At 42.0% G+C, this 19,157-nt stretch overlaps 2 long non-coding RNA genes across 3 annotated transcripts; one reads left to right on the top strand and one right to left on the bottom strand.

Annotated features, from left to right (window-relative positions):
• Positions 1-3,455: 3,455 nt before the first annotated feature.
• Positions 3,456-15,715, top strand: LOC104909541. Of its 2 annotated transcripts, none has more exons than XR_004158762.1 (3): positions 3,456-4,380; positions 11,346-11,609; positions 15,305-15,715. It is a non-coding gene; the product is annotated as an uncharacterized LOC104909541 (long non-coding RNA). The 2 variants fall into 2 exon arrangements; XR_004158760.1 differs by lacking the exon at positions 3,456-4,380 and adding an exon at positions 9,920-9,995.
• Positions 7,842-9,939, bottom strand: LOC109365860. Its single transcript, XR_004158763.1, has 2 exons — positions 9,850-9,939; positions 7,842-9,743 (listed from the first exon to the last, which is right to left on the bottom strand). It is a non-coding gene; the product is annotated as an uncharacterized LOC109365860 (long non-coding RNA).
• Positions 15,716-19,157: the final 3,442 nt, after the last annotated feature.

Below are 19,157 nucleotides of genomic sequence, written 5' to 3'. Positions count from 1 at the left end.
GCCTCATACTGCTTTGGCTTCGTTATTTTATAGCTATACAATCTCATTCAGCTCCTGCAGATATACTGGGAGGAAAGGAATTGATTCTGAGTATCCTTCCAAAAGGTTTGTGTAATGTTGAGGAAAATCCTTGCTGAGAGAGAGCACACATCCAGTACCGAGTATGTGTCCCTGTCAGGTAAACCTACAGGGAAGTGCTGTTTTGACTCACAAGCTGACATCAGGTTTTAATCAGGGTCTTACTGTGACAAGTAGGGATGAAGTTTTCTGAACTGGAAGCACCTCTACCAAGCTGCTCTTGCATTACTTAACATCTGAAAGATTTATACTGTTTGCATAATGTGGCTAATGGCTGTATTTCCCAGCTTCATGTAATCTGTGACTACCTTGAGCAACAGACACTTTCTTGGCCATCCATATGGGGATCCAAAAAGCTGCCAACAGTCAGCCCCTTCCCTGCTACCCGCAGCAACCTGAGGGGTTGGCTCTGCAGGAGGAAGCAAGAACAATCAGCAGGGAAATACAACCCAAAATAACTAGCTGGCCTCCACAGAGAAAGGTCACTGCTTGAAAGCTGCTGTTTGAGAGCTGGGAGTGAAAAAGCGTGAGCAATCAAGGGAGACTCAATGCTTCCATGGTTCCAAAGTATTCCTTTTTTTGTAAGCAAAACAATGCTGGAGAACAATGCAAATACTTGCAGCACTTTCGAGGCAGGAGATTTTTTTTATTTCCCTTACAGAAAGTAAATTGGAACTGCTTCCATAAACAATAGGCACTGGCTACAGAAGAAAGTGTGAGCTTTTGCAGAGTTTTAAAAATAACCAAAAGTAAGGAGCATATTGGCAAAGCATTCTGTTTTCTCAGAATAGCAGGGAAAATGCAATGCAGCCTCAACATTTGACAAAGAGAAAGCCTAAGGAAGCAGATTGGGAGACATAATGTGGTAAGCTCTGAATATGCCAGATTTTGTTTTAGAAGCCAGTGTTTGGTGTTAGGTTACCTCATGATGGGAACAGTGATATGGATTGCAGACTTTGCCAGCTCTTTCCCCAAACATTTAAAATCTTTCAAAATATTGTTCCTCAGTAGACCAGTTTATTCCAACTAATTATACTGACTGCACTGAGTCTCATTTCAGTTTGGTGCTTAAATCTGTCCAAACCTGAATATTCATGAATTCCAGGCAAAACCATGGCTTGCTCCTGGAACCGGGTGCAAGAGCACAGCACAAATAATAGAAACAAGAACCAAAGCAGCAACTTCAGCAGCTTTAGATTCTCAATGTCATATACTTTACTCTACCTAGCACTAAGAAAAAAGCTCTGTTAGTGGTGTTACCTGATTCCTGACCTCTCTAATTACAGCAGCGCTAGTGTTACAGCAGCTGCAGCTGTGATGCTGGAAAGGGTTCTTGGGCTTGTAAAGCTCATTTGGTTTTCTGAATGAAAATAAGCTGCCCAGTATGCCCCAGTATACAGCAGTAAAGCGCTGGCTACAGTAGAGGATTTCGTGCTTTCAAATAGCATTTTTGTTCGTTTACTGTAGGTGAGTCTCCGATGAGGTAATAGTCACAAAAATGTTGGTGTTACAATCAAAATGCCCTTATCTGATATTTGTGGAGAAATAAGAGACACTGATATTTTTGTGTTGGCGATCTGGCTTGACAAATGCAAGTTTAATTACCCTGTGTAGGTTTGATTTGGACAAAGTAGTAGTATGATTCTGTCTTTCCTTGTCCCATTGGAAATACGACGTTGCTGAGAAACAATTGAAGTTTATAGATATTTTAATATTAGTGTTCACCTCTCCTGTCCCTTGCTGCTGCCCATCAGCATGTACATTTTAGTTTTCCTTTGGCTTTTGCATATGAGCTTCTTTGAAGTCCAGCATGACTTAGAATGACTCTTGGGATATATGTTATGTCTTGTAAAGTTTCCTGGCAAACTACTAGTCTGCACCAGCTAAAGCTCACAGCAGCTGGCCATCTGAACCTCTTCCATCCAGCTTTACTCCAAACAAAGATGACTGTAAATAGGTTTCTTTAAAGTAAACCTCAGGGAATTAGGTAACTGAAGGGATTCAGAGCCTCTGGCATGTTATGCTTCACAACTGACCTGAGTCTTGGACATGGCTGTGGCTGGTCTCCTTGCGTAGCGGTCCTTAACTTAGATATAAGGAAAAAATCTTTTACAGTGAGGGTGGTGAGGTAGGAACAGGTTACCTAGTGTTGTGGTTGATGTCTCATTCCTGGAGATTTTCAAGGTGAGGCTGGATTGGGCCCTGGGCAATCTGACTTAGCTGTGGTGTCCCTGTTCATTGCAGGGAAGTTGGACTAGATGATATTTAAAGGTCCCTTACAACTCTAAGAATTCTGCAGAGGCCTGGCTGCTAGGAATTAAGGTAGTTTTGATAATTAACTGTAAAATTAGGGTAAAGAGCACTGTGCTGTTTATGTAAGACATGGCCCAGGGCGCCATGCCAGGTTGTCACTGCCAGATTTTGAAGTATTCAGCATTTTGTATTCATGATGGAAACTTTTGAAGAATAGCTTTTAGTTCTCATGAGTGACTCCTGGTATTTTGTACCCTGCCGTCATGTTAACCTGTACTCCTTTCCTTCTCACTTCTGTATGCAAGATACTGACGGAGCAGTAGGGAAAAACTCGTTTTTGCACTGGGGGAGTTGTGGCAGACAGCACAGCTTGCATGGATGTCTCAGCAACAGCAGGATCCAAGGTCTGTACGCACTTGGGCCTCCCAAAAAATGGGCTGTAATATTTGAGACCTAAGGGATTCGGCAGTGTCAACTCTGAGAATAGCAGTGATTTTCAACAGTCTCTTCTGTCTACATTTCCAATGCTCAGTCAGTCTAATTACTTCTGGGTACTTGCCCATCACATCATGAAATGCTTCAGAGGTTAAAGGAAGAAAAAAAAATCAAACTGTGGTCCAAACCTCAGGAGGAAGAAGGCATCTGTCATGACAAGCTCTTACCAGAAATGGCATAAAGAAATCTTTTTTACTAAATCTTTCAAATCTGTAACTAGTTCAAAGACACCTCACGGTCATCCTTATTAGAAGAGTGAAAGACCAAGTGAAAAGCCTTTAACATAACTAATTAAAAGCAGTAACTGTGTGTGCTGTGGTATATCAGGAATTTGTATGTTTGAATTATTCTTTTTGCATCCACCAATGGTAAGAGTAAGTTCCTTCCAAAGTGGTAATTCTGCCTTTGTATTAACATGTAACAACATGAAATTTTCTCCATTGAATTTGGATTTATTCCCATTATTTGTAAATAGTGTTAACATAAAGATAATTCGTGATACATTCACTAAATGTGCTACCACGAGTGATAAAAGACCTTAAGAGCTCCAAAAAGGCAGTTTGCTCTCTAACACAGTGTGTTTTATTTCTTGAAGGGTTGTCCTTGAAAAAAGTATGTGAGGGCAGAAAAGATTTAAAATAGCACTGCAATTTCCTAAATAGAACATAGAAAAGTGACACACAGCTATGCCATTCACCTGCAGCACAGCCATCAGTAAAGTGAGGAGGACGGAGCGCTGCTGCAGCTCCTGCATTTAACAATCACTGCAATAATGACAACAAATATCTCCTTTTTCCTGAGAACAGAGATAGGGCTGGGGACAAAACATAACCTCTAGGATGCCAAGGAGGGTATTGATATTTTGCACAGGCAGCTCTCCTCCTGAACCACAGCAAATGCAATCCCTACCCCAGGATGGCCACCTCTCACTAGTTTCAGGGAAAGATAAGTTGTCTCTAGCCATGTTGTCAGATTGCTTGTTTGGGTCCCACTGAAGCTCACCTTGGGCTGCTGCCCTTGTGTATTCCTTCCCCACTCATCCCTTTTGTGATCTCTGCAGGGGTTTCATTACAAATCAGTCTTTTCCACTTTTTAAAAACTTACAGTGGTGATCACTTGACATTCACAGTCTTTCCAGTGCTCCCCAAACTTTGTGTTACACCTGAATGTTTTCACTGCCCGAATCCGGCCTGTACTTCAGATTAAGGGAAAAACTGAATAGTGCTTAAGTTTTGGAGAAAATCTGGAGCCTTCAGCTGTAAATTTTTCTTGTGTTATATGTCTTCAAGGTCCATTCATATTTTACCTTATAAACGCTGCTATTTATTAATAACGATGTTGTTCTCATAATTTTGATTGAAAAACAGTGGTGTAGGGGTGATGATTGCTAAATATGACTCCCATGTTCTCCCTAGGGCCTGGGCAGAGTGAGGCAGAGTGCGGTGCTGGAGTCTCCCCAATCCTGCTATGGATATCAGCAGCTGCCACATCTGGAGTCCGCAGCAAAGCTCCTTCCTCCAGAGGCCAAGAGCTGAGCCTACTGTTTCCAGCAAGGTAATAACGTTCCCCAGGCAATAACAAGCACTTCCTAAGAGCAGCTGTTTAAGATCGCTCGGAAGCAATGAGAAGAACGTGGTTAAAACTTTGCTTCATGAATCTGGTTTCTACATATGGTGGGGAAGAGCTACTTTTTTAGACAAAATGCCAGTCAGATGCTCGGTATTTTTTGTGATTTGTGTTTGTCTTCTAAACCTAATCTCCTTATGCACTACTTGTTACTTTTGCAAAAGGATATAATAGGGAAATTGTGCCCCTTCAGGGAGAAGCGTAATTTTTAGGCTGTTTAAAATGCAGAGGATACATCGTAAGGCCGTGTAAGAAACCAAGCAGCCTCGAGTTTGCACTGCAGTTAGGTGCAACACTGATTCCTTCTGCTCTCAGAGGGCATGGTGCTGGGAACGTAAGGAGCACAGCTGAGGAAGGTGCACTGAGCACAGTGCAGGAAAGGACTTTTTGCAGCCTGCAAACGCTGTCCTTGCTACAAACTGGTCTGCTGTTGCCATCTACTGGATAAATCTTACTGCATTCGAATTTGACAAAGAATGTGTTCTTATTAAGAAAATACTTGTGGTTTTATTTGTGCGTGTGTGTTTTTGCAGTTCACTTCTATGGGATCATATATAACTTCCTTCTCTCTTGGATAGCTTTCATTTGCAGTAGGAGTCTTAAAAAAAAAAATAATTTCAATTTTTTAAGAATCTCATGGCTAATCATTCTGTAAGATGTAAGAGCACATAATATCTTGGGACAGGTAAAGTCATATGCTTGCAACCTGCCTTAAGGCAGACAGATTGCTGGTTGCCATAGGCATCCCTAGCACCATGTCATCAGGTCGCAATCTAAGCTACAAGGTGTAATTCCCATGGCGTTAAATCCAGTGCTGATGGCTGATCTTTGTATGGATCTGAGCTAGTGCTAGCAGTGGCAGAAAGGTTTTAGAAAACGACTTTGCTGTTGACAGGCTTTTAAAACCTCATACTCAAAGCAGAAGTCAATGGGGTGTGAATCCACCCACACCAAAGCTGAGAATATCAGGACCCGTGACTGCTCTGTCTCTAAGCTCCACTTACACTGTCTATAAACAGTCCTGTAACATGCCTTTGAACACCAGAACAAGGGATATTTAAGACCCTGGCTGGAGGTGCTGTGGGATTTTTCAGGTAGCACAGGAATTATCATTGCCACTTCACTAGGTGGAGGGGTTTTAAAGGCAAGACATGTTAGCCCATGCTTTAGATAGTTAATTGGCTTCTGGTTGGCTCAGTATGGAGACAGATGCAACTCATATATTCTACAAAGCTATTACTTAAACATCCTCTGTTAACCTGTATGTTCAGCTTCACTGGCAGAGTTAAACATCTTTATTTATGCTGATCCATTGATTTCAAGCTAGCATACACAGATTTCAAGCATCTACTGTGGTTTGTAACTCTTGCATAAAACAACAGACTTGGCAACCTCTCTGTCATGCCCTTCTTTTGAACCCCATTCATATTTTCCTCTACTGCTACTTTTCTTGTAGATATCAAACAATGCCGCCACACGTATTTTGACCCTGCCAAAAAAGCTAATTAATAGATAATTGCTGTTCAATTCAGAAGAAGTGCCTGTGACCTATTTTACCTTCCATGAAAGGATTATTTTAATCAATTACCCATCCACAGATCTCTTAAACTACATCTTCAGGGCATACGTATTTCTCTTCAGACGCCTATCTTGGCATAGCTAAGATGCTATGGGAAAGCTTAGAAGTATTAACTTGCCTGCTGTTTTCAATCTCCTACTTTGTACTGGGATAACAAGGTGTTCAAATGGTTTCTGACAGACTTTCAAGCATCATCTCTCCAAGCAGGCCTGTTTTTTTCTGGCTAAATGTTAGAAAAGGCTTTCAACAGTATTCCTAGCATGGAGTTACTTAGCTGTTTACGTGGAAAGTGGCCTGCGAGCTTCTATGAGTAGAAAGGCTCTCAAGAGTTTGTTTTACCACTGATAAGCACTCCCCATTTAAATCTTGGTGCTGTTGTATTTGCTAAATATGAATAGACAATTTTAAAATGCTCTTAAGGCTAATTGTCTGCCTTCTTTGATGCATCAGATCATTAGTGCAGAGAGATCCGTTGGTAGAAATCTACAAGAGCAAATTAATCCTGGATACATTTAAGAAGAAATGATTCTTTCCTCAGCACTGTTGTCTAAATTCATTTATCTAAGTAGATTTTTGTCATATATATAGACTGTACCTGAGGTTTTGATCCTATTACAGGTAATCTAACTGTTCTTGTAGACAAGCAGCAGCAGCAAATCTATAAGCAAGGGTTTAGGTCTGCAATCAAATACCATTTCCACTTACCAAGATTTAGCTGTTTCATCAAGCAAACTGCTCAGAGACCACATAACAAAATAAATAGTTTCCTGAGATACATGTGTAAATTCTGCATTTTAAACATGCCATTCTCAGTGCCTGATATCATTCAACTCCTCTTATGATGGACAGGAGTTTCTACATGCACTCTTTCTACTTCACATCTCCGCACATCTCTACTTCTACTGCTGACTAATTGTTTTGGGTCCTTCAAGATGACCTCTGAAAAATTGTAATCTCTGAAGCAAGGAGTAGGAGCTGAGTTCTCTACAAAGACACCTATCATCTAACAGAAGAGGATGAAACCAAATAATCATATTTTGTTCCCTGAAAGAGGCAGGACCCCCACCACTACCATGTCCTACTTTCCAGCCTGACAGTGCTGACCCAGCTAGGTTAAAGAGCTTCAGACACCATGTTTCTGCAAGCTATCATTTCCTGTAGATTCTTACTCTGAAAGTCAAGGTAATTAAAATATGTGCATGTAAAACTATTTAAAAGGATCAGTAAACTGTGACAAGTTTTAGTTTGCTGCCAAGACTTGATCCCAGAACTGCTGCCTGACACAATGCACTTGTCCAAAGGGACCATGATTCAAGTGCCATAGACAATGATGCTTAGCAAAAACTCTGGAATGCTTTTATTCTTGGTTATGCTTAAAATATTCAACTACTTTATATAGATGTCACATTACTGCGTTTTAATATTTGTATTTATTTCAGGGAATCTTACGATCTATTTATTCTCAAGATTAAATTTCCCTGTCCAGAACATGCATCCAAAAAGTCCTCCCAAACACAGAACATGCACAGATAGGAAATGTACGTTGGATTGTAGGAATATAATTCTGCATGGAATCTGCCCACTGAAAATTGCAGAGACCACTCACCTTTTCTTCGCCCCCATCTTACCACCTCACCTTCAAAGACACAGGGTATTAAGTATCGTTTGCTAATTATTTTGATCCTGTCCTATTCTATTTAAGCTTTTGATTGCCATGATATAACATCTGGACAACTTGTCTGTTGCTTTGCTTAATGCTTTTTGGGTTGCATCCATACTGCTATTTGATGTACAAGTTGTATCGGCGATATTCTCAAGGCATGTCCTCAATGTGTCTGTTGTTATTTTGCCATTTGTGATGCCCTAGGTTGGCCTGCCCTAGTTAGATCTCTGATGTAGAGGACCTGACTTGTCTCATACGGAAGTCTGCACTTACTGCAGAGAGGCTCATCCTATCAAATTCCTGCTATAGGTTTCTATGGTTCTGCTTCATAAAAAAGGGCTGACGTGGCCCCTGGCAAATTCTATTTCTTCATCAGTGTGAAAAATATTACTGTTCATACTAATTTAAAATACTGCTTTTTAAAATTTAAAAAGTGTTCAAATTTGCTTGAATATGAAATGAAACAATTTTAATTATTTGTTTCCTGATATTCATTGCTTCATAGTCACCATCCCTGGAGATGTTCAAGAGCTGTGTAGGTGTGATACTGAGGGACATGGGTTAGTGGGTATGGTGGAGATGTGACGACTGTTGGATTAGATGATCATTTTTTTTTTCCAACTTTAACGATTCTGTAATTCTGTACCAGAATATTGTCATCACTGCATTTCTTCCTTCATAAATAAGAATTTGCCAGCTCTCCTTCGTAATTTTCTGATGATGCTGCCTGTGGAGCCTCCAATGATCTCTCCAAAGAATGGTAGGGGGAACTGCTTTACTTGAATTGTTACAACAGGCATCTGGGGAAGGCCAACAGAGTTGTTTTCTGCACTCTGGGCCTCATGCTTTGATGGCTGTTTCACTACAATGAAATCTTGTACCATGCAATTGCTACTGGAAAGCAAACAAGAGGGACTGCATTCTCTCCCACAGATGACTTCTCATCCTTTACAGCATCAGAAGCAAAAATCTCTGCATGCCAAGCTCTATTAGGTTCAGTGCAAGCTGGTTTAGCTATCTAAATACCACTGGAAAGCTTGGGTGCAAGCTTTGCACAAAAGTGACAGCTTTCTCCCAGCACAGAAGAGCTCTATTTCCCCCAGGACAGCGAGGACAGTAGAAGAAATCAACCCTTCCCAGCTGGAGCAAGGCTGCTGCAGCTTGTATGAACTGTTACATGGCCTGCAGGAGAGAAAGGCCCTTTCCATCAAAGCGTAACTGCACTGGGAGCACCTCTGCAGGAAAGCCAAAACAATGGAAAACCAAAGTAACCTTGCTTCTCCAGGCAGATTTGGGGGCAAAACGGAGGAGGAGTGGTGCTGGCTTGATGCCACAGCTCTGCATGCAGCGAGGATGGAGAAGCTGCGATAACATGTCTCTTTGGATGAGGCTTTAAAAATACAGCTCTCACTTGTTATTTTTTCATGCATTATGTAAACATTCCCCTTAGAAGGCCAAAGGCAGATGTTTTCTTAGGACGAGGAAGTCAGGAAGAGGCAAAGCAAGCAAAAGCATCAGATAAGTCTGGGGAAAAAAAACCAACCAAACAAAAAAACAACCCTTGGCTAACCTATTTTTTCCCCTCTTAAACAGTCAAGTTTAAAGCACGCTGCAGAGCTCTGCCTAGGAGGAAAGTAAGGATCACTCTTCTCCTTGCCTTGCTGTGGTAACCCAGGAGGTCCCATCCCCTGCCAGCCAGGCAGCCCAGAGAGCTACGGGAAAGCCCCTGCCAGCTGGTAACACAGCACCTGCATGTTGGCAAAACAGGGTTTGCGATGCTCCTTGGGTTCAGGGAAAGGGCATGCCGCTGTCATCCACAGGAAGGGTCCGCTCTCCTGACATCGTGGCAGAGGCTTCATCCACACCTTAGGATCTGCCGGAGGGGACCTTGTGCTTTCCTTCGGGCATTCGGGAGGAGAATTCGGATCCGGCCGAAAGCTCCAGGACTTGCGAGTTTGGGGATTTGCAGTTGGAGCATCTTGTCACAAGGTGGCAGGGACGCGACACTCTCGGGCAGGCTTCCGTTCAAAGCCTCGCTGCTTTCCTTACCTAAAAAGACGGGGAGTTATCAGCAATCTATATCATTTTCTTTGCGACTGTCTTTGGGATACCTCAAAGGGAGGGTAAATAGTTATTTAAGGTTTCCATGTTTTACCGTTCCACAGTAAAAAGAAAAGAAATAGCTTTGCTTCCTTCTGCCCGAAAACCATGGTGATACTGAAGAGTGAAGAAGCAGTGATAGCTCTGACTTCCCAGTGTGGATGCACAATTTTGGGCTTCTGCTAGCAAATTTTTGCGCAGGTATGGAGCCAATTCCCTTCTTTTTGTGTGCTTCCCACAGCTTTCCCGTTTTCAAGCGTTACGAGTTTTTGTGATTTTACTGCTGTGCTCTCTAAAGGGCATTGCAGACTGCCACGGCAGGAAGTGGAATCCCACCTGGTAATGATAAGATAAGATTTGTGTTAATGAGCTACTAACAACCTGCAGGTAAATATTAATCACAGGAGCCCGGGCTGATCACTGTCTCCTTATGTCTCTTACCTGGTAGCCTTTAGAGACAGGATTGTCAGATTTTTAATCTAATGTCCATGCAGCGAGAGATTACTTTGCTGTCATTCTGCAGAAAATGTCCCTGTCGTGCAGCAGGAGGTAACAGTAACAAATTGCTGACGTACAGATTCAGCTTTGCACAAATAGCAGTGCAGGATGCCTGCTGCTCCCTGGGTAGTAACCAGGCCACTGCGAATGAGAAGAATTGGCACAGGAGAAGGAAATGAGCTGAAAAATGTATCCAAGTAGAGCAGGTAGCATTATAAAGCAATTATCTGTAAGCTGCTGTTCACTGAAAAATATTTTGCTTTTCAAGCTCAATACAGCACAGGAGAAGGTGTTTTTGTGGGTCAGATGAATATGCTTCCTACTTCATCCTGAGGCTCTGAGATTTGTTTTCTTTGTGAGCTGAAAATCACATTTTTATTTATGTCAGCAAAGAGTAATTAGAAGTTTTGCCAGCCAACCAAAGCACAGACTGCTACAGCCAAGTGAGTTTGAGCCCTTACCCCCTTCTTTGGGGGGGTAATGAGGTACCTCATGCTCCTTCCTTCCATCTCTTTTCTGGCAGCTTCTGATCACTGCTTTCAAGAGAGTCCCTGAGTTTGGCTCAGGTGTTTAACATCAATATGAACTTCCCTGGGAAAATCCATCCCAGACCCAACTCTGCTGCAGGAAACACCTCCAGGTCTCAGGCAGAGCTCCTTTTAGTTCCTGGTGGATTTTGGACAGAAAATCCCACCTCCTAGAGGAACATCAAAGAAATTATCAGGAGAAAGTAAAGTTCTGCTACGTACCCTATTTTCTGTGATAGTTTGTTGGGTTTTTTTTTCAGTTTTAAGCATGATGAGCTTAAACTGACTGCAGATTTCTCAGTAGCTGAACACATTAAGGATTTATTCCTGCTCACATCCTGGAGGAAAAATTTTCCTTTTACTGAATTCCAAATATTCACATCTAGGCTTGAAGTCCAACATCTGAGCTTCGTCCTGGAACCTTTGAGATCTATGGGTCAGAAAAATAGACTGCTTTGAAATACTGTGTTAAGCTACCACTAAATGCATTTCTCTGTTCCTATGAGCCCTTCTTCTCTGTTCACAGCTGCAGCAACTGGAAAACTCACTGCATGAGAGAAACAGCACCACAGAAAGTCCTCTGCCAGTAAATGGGAAAGATGTGTATGTATAATAGAATCATGGAATATCCTGATTTGGAAGGGACCCATAAGGATCATTGAGTTCAACCCCTGGCTCCACAAAATGCAATCCAAAAATCAGACCTTATGCAGAAAAGCAAGGAGTCACACACGGCTAAGCCCAAATCCAGTTTGAGGGATTTTCCTCCAGAGGACAGCCATAGCCTGAGGTAAGGGTACCAGCAGAGTCAGGGACGTGATTTGCTGGAACTTTTTCTGACATAAGTCTTTCCTTCGCACTTACTTCCCACTTCCCACCCACCATTTTACATGGCAGATTTCTGCAGGTACCAGCATGGCTGAGAACCCCCCTGCTGGGTTTAGTGCCCAGGACAGACGGATGGATGAGCTGCATGTTTATTTCCACTTAACAGCTTGTTAGTTTAACAAAGACAGCACTATAAAATCAGAGGAAAAATATGTCAGATTTAGCCACTGCATGCATATACTGCATTGAAGAAAAATTTATTGCTCTTTTCCTTTGACAGGACATCCTTAGCCCATAGCTCTGTTTTCACACCACTAAAGCTATGTTAAAATCATTGAGGGGTCAGCTGCAAGCCCGTAGCACTGCAGCAGTGCACCTCTAAATACAGGCTGGCAGCTCTTCGCACTTACACAGGGGTGGGAAAAGCATCTTCAACAGCAGAGTGCTGGGTTTATTTGTTATATTCATAATAGAAAAATGGGCATTGAATAGAAGATTCAGAAAAGGTATTTATTGTTTGTGATCATACTGCCAAGTCCCAGCCTATAGCTACTTGTACACTTTATACTGAAAAGTCGGTAGATCTTTGATTTTAGCCTCTCTTGTTCTCCATATGCCAAATGCAATTACGTGTTTAGTCCATTTACAGAAGGCATTTCCTCAGCCATTTTCTTTCATGTTTTCGGAGAGAAGCGTGTGCTTGCAGAGCGCAGGCTGTGTGCAACTGCAGATCAGCACTCAGCAGGGTCACTGCAGGAAGATCCCTCCTCTCCTCTTGCTGGGAGATTTGCGGATGGGGCAGTGCTGTGTGGGAGGGCTGTACTGACACCATGGGATGGGGCTGTCTAACAGACGAAGCGTGCAGGATTTGCTTTGACCAACGCCTGCATGGCTTCAGAGCTGTTTATGGATGTAAGGCTTGTCGTGTCTCTTCTCCCAGACACCTCGCTGCTGTCACAGCTCAGCGTTTGCCATATGTTTCAGCCCAGTGCTTGAAGGTATGTTTTCTGCAGGGTGTGATGGAATAAGACTGCTTAATTCTTGTTTGGAGCTGCATTCATAGGCACGTGCTCTGTTCCCAGTGAGGGGATGGGGATGGGTAGCTCTGTGCTGCCTCATCTTCAGTTCTATGTGCTGTCTGGGTACCACAATACAAAAAGGGCATAAGCCTATTACTGAATATCCAAAGGAGGGCTACAAAGATGGGAAAGGAATCTGGAGGACAAGTTGTGTGAGGAGCGCTGAAGCCCCTGGGTTTGTTCAGTCCAGAGCAGCAGAGCTGAGGGAAGGCCTCATGGCACCTGCAGCTCCTCACAGGAAGCAGAGGACAGCACTGAGCTCTGCTCTGTATGACAGCGAGAGGGCCCTCTGAATGATAATCGTGCTGCTAGGAGGAGATTGGCCCAAGCACAGTGAGAGGCCTTGCCGAGCCGAGTGCTTGCCGTGACAACCTCTGCCTCATGCCCAGGAGGGAGCAGGGCAGCAGGAAGGAGACTATGAAGCTGTGCAGCTTGTCCTCTCCCCTGCAGCCAGAATATCTTACAAACTACTTTCTTCAAAACAAATAAATATTCGATGTAAGGAGAATTATTTCAGCCTCAGGTTAGCAAAATATTTATTTCACAGCTTGGAGCATACAGGAAGTCCAGCTAGTTGTTTTCTTGTGTCCATAATCTTGAATTTATGGCTATAATGCAGTTCTTTGCAGAAGGAGCTCAGACTCAGGCTTGCTCACCTTGTCTTACCATTGAGAAAAGGAGAGTGGTGAAGCAGCTTGCCCCAGAAACCTCCCAGTTGTAGCATAAAGGCTGCCCAGTCCCTGTGCTTCATCTAGGCCCAAGACTGCTTCTTGATAACCAGGTGCCTCTTGGAGGGAGGCAGGCTGTCCTGTTGTTACAGAACACAGGGCAGTACCAGGGCTCTGGAAACAGGATTTGTGTTCAGCATCAGGCAGCACAATCTGAGGTGACAACTTGGATCCCAGTATGGTTTGAGGTTTGCAGCAAACTCAGTGCTTGAATCTGAGCCTGAAAAGTGAATTTCACAAGAAAATGTTTCCAGATATTTCTGTTCCCCTTAAAAAAAAATTTCTTGGGAAAAAGATTCTGCTGATATTGGTAGGTGAATGCCTGGTGGATGGTCAGGATGATTTTAGTCTTTTGAATTCCTTGTTTTCTAAATTGTAGTGCTGAGTAGCAGAAAAGCACTAAACAGTTTTTCAGGAAATGCTGATTCATGACTATTTGCAAGAACCACTGCATCCGATCATCAGTCTTTAATGTTTATTAAATAAAAAATCTCAAACAAGTAATTCCCAAGCAGATCTAAGTAAAATAGAGTCATCTCAAAGTAAAGTTCACCAGCCTCCTGGTGCACCAGGCTTGTGCATTGCCTTATCTTTGTAATATGCATTCCGTTACCTTTGTGATATGAAGGGTGAAAGGGAACACTTTGACTGAATCCAGCTTGGAGATTTGGGATTTGTATGAACCACTCACCTAATGTTGAGCTCTGGAGCTGCACATTTTTGGAACAAATGCAAAGTGAGTAGATAGCAGGCAGAATCAGTGTGTGTGCCCTTGTGGTCAGCAGCTTGTCTGCATCTAATCTATGCAGATACTTTAAAGCAAAATATTTTTAACAGCAATTCCCTGGAAAGTAAATGATAGAAGAAACAGTGAAGCTATTTTTCCAGTTCTTGTGAATCTTGGTGTCATTACTTTATGTGGAAAGAGGGAAAGTTTTCTTTGCACAGTGCTGTATGTTCAAGAGAGGCATCCCACTTGCTTTTACTTTGGCAAAGACAGCACATTGCTATTTTGCTGTGGGAGGTACAGTTCTAGGAAACTGAAAGCCCAGGATTTATTTTTTCAAGAGTTCATTATAAATGGCTGTGACTTACAGATGTGCTTTCAGTCCAACAATGGATGAGCACGCTTTGTCCTGGTTCCCCATCTCCCAGATGTCTCCTCTCCATAGTCAGAGCCAAACCTGGCAACACTTCTCTCATAGCATATTTTGGAAGGAACTTGTTGGGGAGAGAGGCCAGAAGAAGCAGTACTCTGTGGCTAAGATGCTTTCTAATGCATCAAGACATTTTGATAATGTCGGCAACACTGATGGGGAAGAAAGTGAACAAGCGTATAGAAAAAAAAGAAATGAAGTATAAATACTCATGTCAGAGTTCATTGCTCAAATGACTTAATCTGCCACTGAAATAAGGGTCTGGAAATGTTGTCCACATCAAAGGAAACGTACATTTTGATGGGTTTTGGAGGGTATTTTTCATTTGGAAAGCAGCATGTGGTAACAGAGCTTCTGACATGCCAGTAATTCAAAGGAGACTTTGGCATCCCTGCTGTGAGGCTGGATGACAACATAATACAGTTATTAAGGGGAGGAAAGGAAGTCTCAGTCCGAGGTCTTCTGCACTTTATAGTCTGTAACAACAATGAGCAATGCCAAAAATAGACTCATACATCAGGCAACCTTGAGTTTCTACTGCTGTTCTCCAATCGGAATGATAGTGAGTGACTGGAGGATTTTAGATGAGAATTGACTTGCTGAGTTTTTTGCCAGCCAGACTTTTGGAAATGTGTGTTTATCCCAGAAGGGATTAAAAATAACTTTATCTTTTGTTTTCTTCTTTGTTTTCAGCCTAATTAAAATGTCCAATTGTAAATCAGTGGAGGTGTAGGCTGTGGCCCTCTTTACTCTTATCTCTTCCACCACCTCTCTGCCACCTTTTACAGGTAAGAATTGATGCAGAAAAGGAAAAATGTGGGGAAGAGAACCCATAAGCAGTTAAACAATGCTTTTGAAAAATTCAAAAGGACATGGGAAGGACTACTTTCTACTGTCAACTTTTTAACCTGCTTTATTCAATAAAAAAAATGAGGTGTGAATGCTTGACATGAAATTCATACTTGCAAGTAGCACAAGGAGAAACTGCACCTGAAGGCACGGGGCTGTGCTGTCACCTGATCTCTGAAGGTGAACTTCAGTCCATTGCTCGCATTGTTAGTGACAACCAGCAGCATTAGCTGCTAGAGAACATGCTGCTGGAGGAGGCGTAAAATGGATTCACGCGCTCTCTCTAGGCACTCTGTAACCCTGGTGTGAATTTATAATCCATCATTTGGGTTTCAAAATCAAATATGAAAAAAAAAAAGAAAAAAAAGGAGGGAGGGTGGGGAGGATGTGATGTATTCCCTTAATCAGATTATTGCTGAGGTTCAAAAGCATTGGGTTATACTCTGCCTTATGCATTTGTGAAAACACAAAAATGAACAATAATGGTGTGAGCACAACTCTGCTTTCCCGCGCTGCTTCTCCCTCTGCCAGACAGAAATAGCATGAAGAAGTGGTAATGAATTTCAGTGAAAAAATATGCTTTTTGTTGTTTTTTTTTTTTTTTAACAATTAATACAATTTGTGTGAATTTTAATTTCAAAATTTAACATCTTAAATAACAGTATCTCAGCTTCTGCTGCGATTGCCCTGTTAATGGAATAAGTAAGTTACCATCCCTTTTTTCTGTTTAGTTTAGTTTACTTTTGTTATGTTTTGCTTTTATTTTATTAATTCAAGAAGTCAAACAGCAACCAAACCAACAGCTTTGGAAAAGCATTGACATTTACAAAATGGCAGACAGCCTTATATCTGTACAATTGCTTCAGAAACACGAGCTAGGTTCTTTAGGCTTTCCCAGGCAGTGTGTTGTCTTGTGTTCTTTCTTGCCTGACCAGAGAGAGTAATGGAAACTGTGAGGAAAAGCTGTTCAGATAAGTGCTTGCCAGCCGTCTAGTTTTATGTTTTTTTGGAGCAATCTGCTACATATTCCTCTTTGTGAATAGTATTTCTCTCTAGAAAGAGAGTTTGGTTAAAGCACATAACTTCATATTGCACTGTCAGCCCTATTTATCTGCTCCTGGAGCAAGATTCTAGTTGTCTTTGAGCATTGAAGGATCTAATTTCTTATCAGCTTTACTGAGACAATCTTTTTTTTATACAATTTCATCAGAGCTGAGTAATGGCTGCATGCTGACAAAACTCGTAACACAAATAACAACAGTGTGTAGGACTCCAAACCACAACTAATTGTGGAAAATGATCCCAAGCTAATAATCTCTGTAACCCTGAACACCCATGTTCAAATATACTGATCTCCTAACCGTGCTCTGAAATGGAGCCCTGAGGGGTTGTGGGCACATGCTGCTTTGTCCGTGTTACTGTTACAGTACTACTATGGAGGGACCTGGAACTGGGGGATTTTCTTGTCTCAGTTCAAAACTGTAATTTGAGGACAACCAAAACACCTAAGCTTTTGGGCAGATTTCCACACATTTGCTTTGTTTGGGGAAAGAACAAAACTTAGGAAAGCGTTTAATTTCAATGCTTTCCAAGTTAAATTAAATGTTCCACTTCAATTCAAGTGAAACGGACTTTTAAAAGCAATTAGCTCTGCTTTAATTTAGCTCCCCTCCCTCCCAAACAAAATATTGAGTTAGAACTCCGACTCAAAAAACTAAAAAAATTAATTGCAGAAGCATTCTAACACATTGCATAGAGGTGAGGAATTGGGCATCCTAGAGTGCACATTTGGAGGGAAATCACTACTAGGAACTATTCGCGGTTGGGAAAGTTCCCATTTTAAGGGCTCTCAGGAGTGCTGATACTGTCGGACAGCTGGGAGTCTGGGCAACGTAACACTGGTTCAACACTTCTTTGGGTTCCAGCTGTTGCCAGCCCTGAGAAGACATAACGGTGCAGAACATATAAAATGTTGATTTAAATATGCCATACAGAGAAAATGAACAAAGCAATTGCTGATTCATTCCACACCGTTAAGCAGTTAACCTGACACCATTGCAAAATAATAATTACCTGGTTGTGGCTGTCGTGTTGTATTATCAAGAGAGAGAAATGTATCATGAAATATTGGGTGACTTGGAATATGACTGACAGTGTTTTGCAAAAATCCTGGCATGTTTGCATGGAATTCTCTATGTAATACTGGTGAGGGCTATTCGTATGACATACGTGGGGGAGCCACAATGAGGGGATGTTTACATTTTAATTACAGTTATTCAAGGGAACTTTATTCTTCTGACTTAGGGGTGGGTTGTTATTTTTATAAAATGATATTTGCTGACAGCAGGGAAGAAATGTGGGAGTACTGCTCCCAGGTTTCAGGAAACCTGAGGGCAGACTTGTGTTATGCCACTGTTTTTTACACAGCCTTGAGCAGCTGGCTTTGCAAATTAATCAAGGCAGGGACTTGCTTTGACTGTCTCACCTCTCTCTGAGTGATCACCAGGACAGTGAGGCCAGGTCTGTCTGGTTCCTGTCCCATCAGCTGCAGAGACGTCCCTGGAGCACATCCATGGTGTCCAAAGTGTGGGCACATTGCTGGTGTCAGCTGCCAGAGACCTTGTCATCTCTGAGGCCCATATCTGGGCTTGGAGCATCCTTTGGAACAGTCATATAAAGATTGTGTGTGTCAATAAAATTGTGCAAGCACTTAAGTCCTGTGCTGCAACTGTCTGGGTGAAGATCTTGCCTTGTGTAGTGATGTAGCTGAGCTGGACCAAACAGTGGCTGCATTTCCCTTTTATTTTTGACTGCTACATCAATCCCAAAGGCTGAATGCCATTATGTGAACTTGCAGCTTGCCAAGTATTTTCTGTGTGATTCCTTTCAATTATGTTGACAAAATCTGGCACTTTTGGATATAAACTGCTAAAGCAAGTAATGCTGGTCTTTAACAAAACTTTCTTACTTCTTAAAGGTTCTTATTTTATCCTGGCAATGCAGTGTCCATAATTAGCATCAGTGCCTGTTGTTTTATTTTAATGCATAACCAGAAGCTGTTAATTAGGCAGCAGTAGGAGAACAATAATGAAATTGTAGGAGAGAGGCAAAAGGATTGGTATTCATGTGTTGTTTTTATTTTTTTTTTAATTTGAGCTTCTGTTGGTAAACAGGTAGAGAAAAAGAAAGAAAAAAAAACACCCTGAAAAGGCTTTGTTTTCTTGTGGCTACTAAATAGATGGATTTATTTGTACCCATGTGAATGCTACAACAACTGCCCTCCTTCTTTAGCATGCTAATCATGCAAAAAATGTTAATCAGGCTAAGTATTATTATACCTAAGGGAAAAGAGAAATAAGATGTGCTGCTGTTAGGTAATGCACAGACCCTGCCCGGATGAGCAAGGCAGACAGGCGAGTCTGGGAAAGGAATACAGCACAATTCCTGCTGTTAGTATGCAGTGGGAAAACTTCTGCTATAGTATGGTAGGGCATGAGAAAAAAGATCAAAATTGTATATTTTTTTGGACAGTTTTCACAATGAGCCTTTTGGAGTGGACTGACAGCAGCCAGAAATTCTTATTGAAGTCTTTGAGCTATTATAAGGGGGGGGGGGAAAACTCTTGGAAAAAGAGAGCTTCCGTTTCTCCATGACCGTACCATTGTTTCAAACCTATGTGCATGAGTAACACTCACCT

Source organism: Meleagris gallopavo, chromosome 2, assembly GCF_000146605.3.
Source record: "Meleagris gallopavo isolate NT-WF06-2002-E0010 breed Aviagen turkey brand Nicholas breeding stock chromosome 2, Turkey_5.1, whole genome shotgun sequence".
Lineage (NCBI taxonomy): Eukaryota > Metazoa > Chordata > Aves > Galliformes > Phasianidae > Meleagris > Meleagris gallopavo.
Note: the sequence above shows the minus strand (reverse complement) of the source record. Positions and strands in the feature narration are given on the sequence as shown.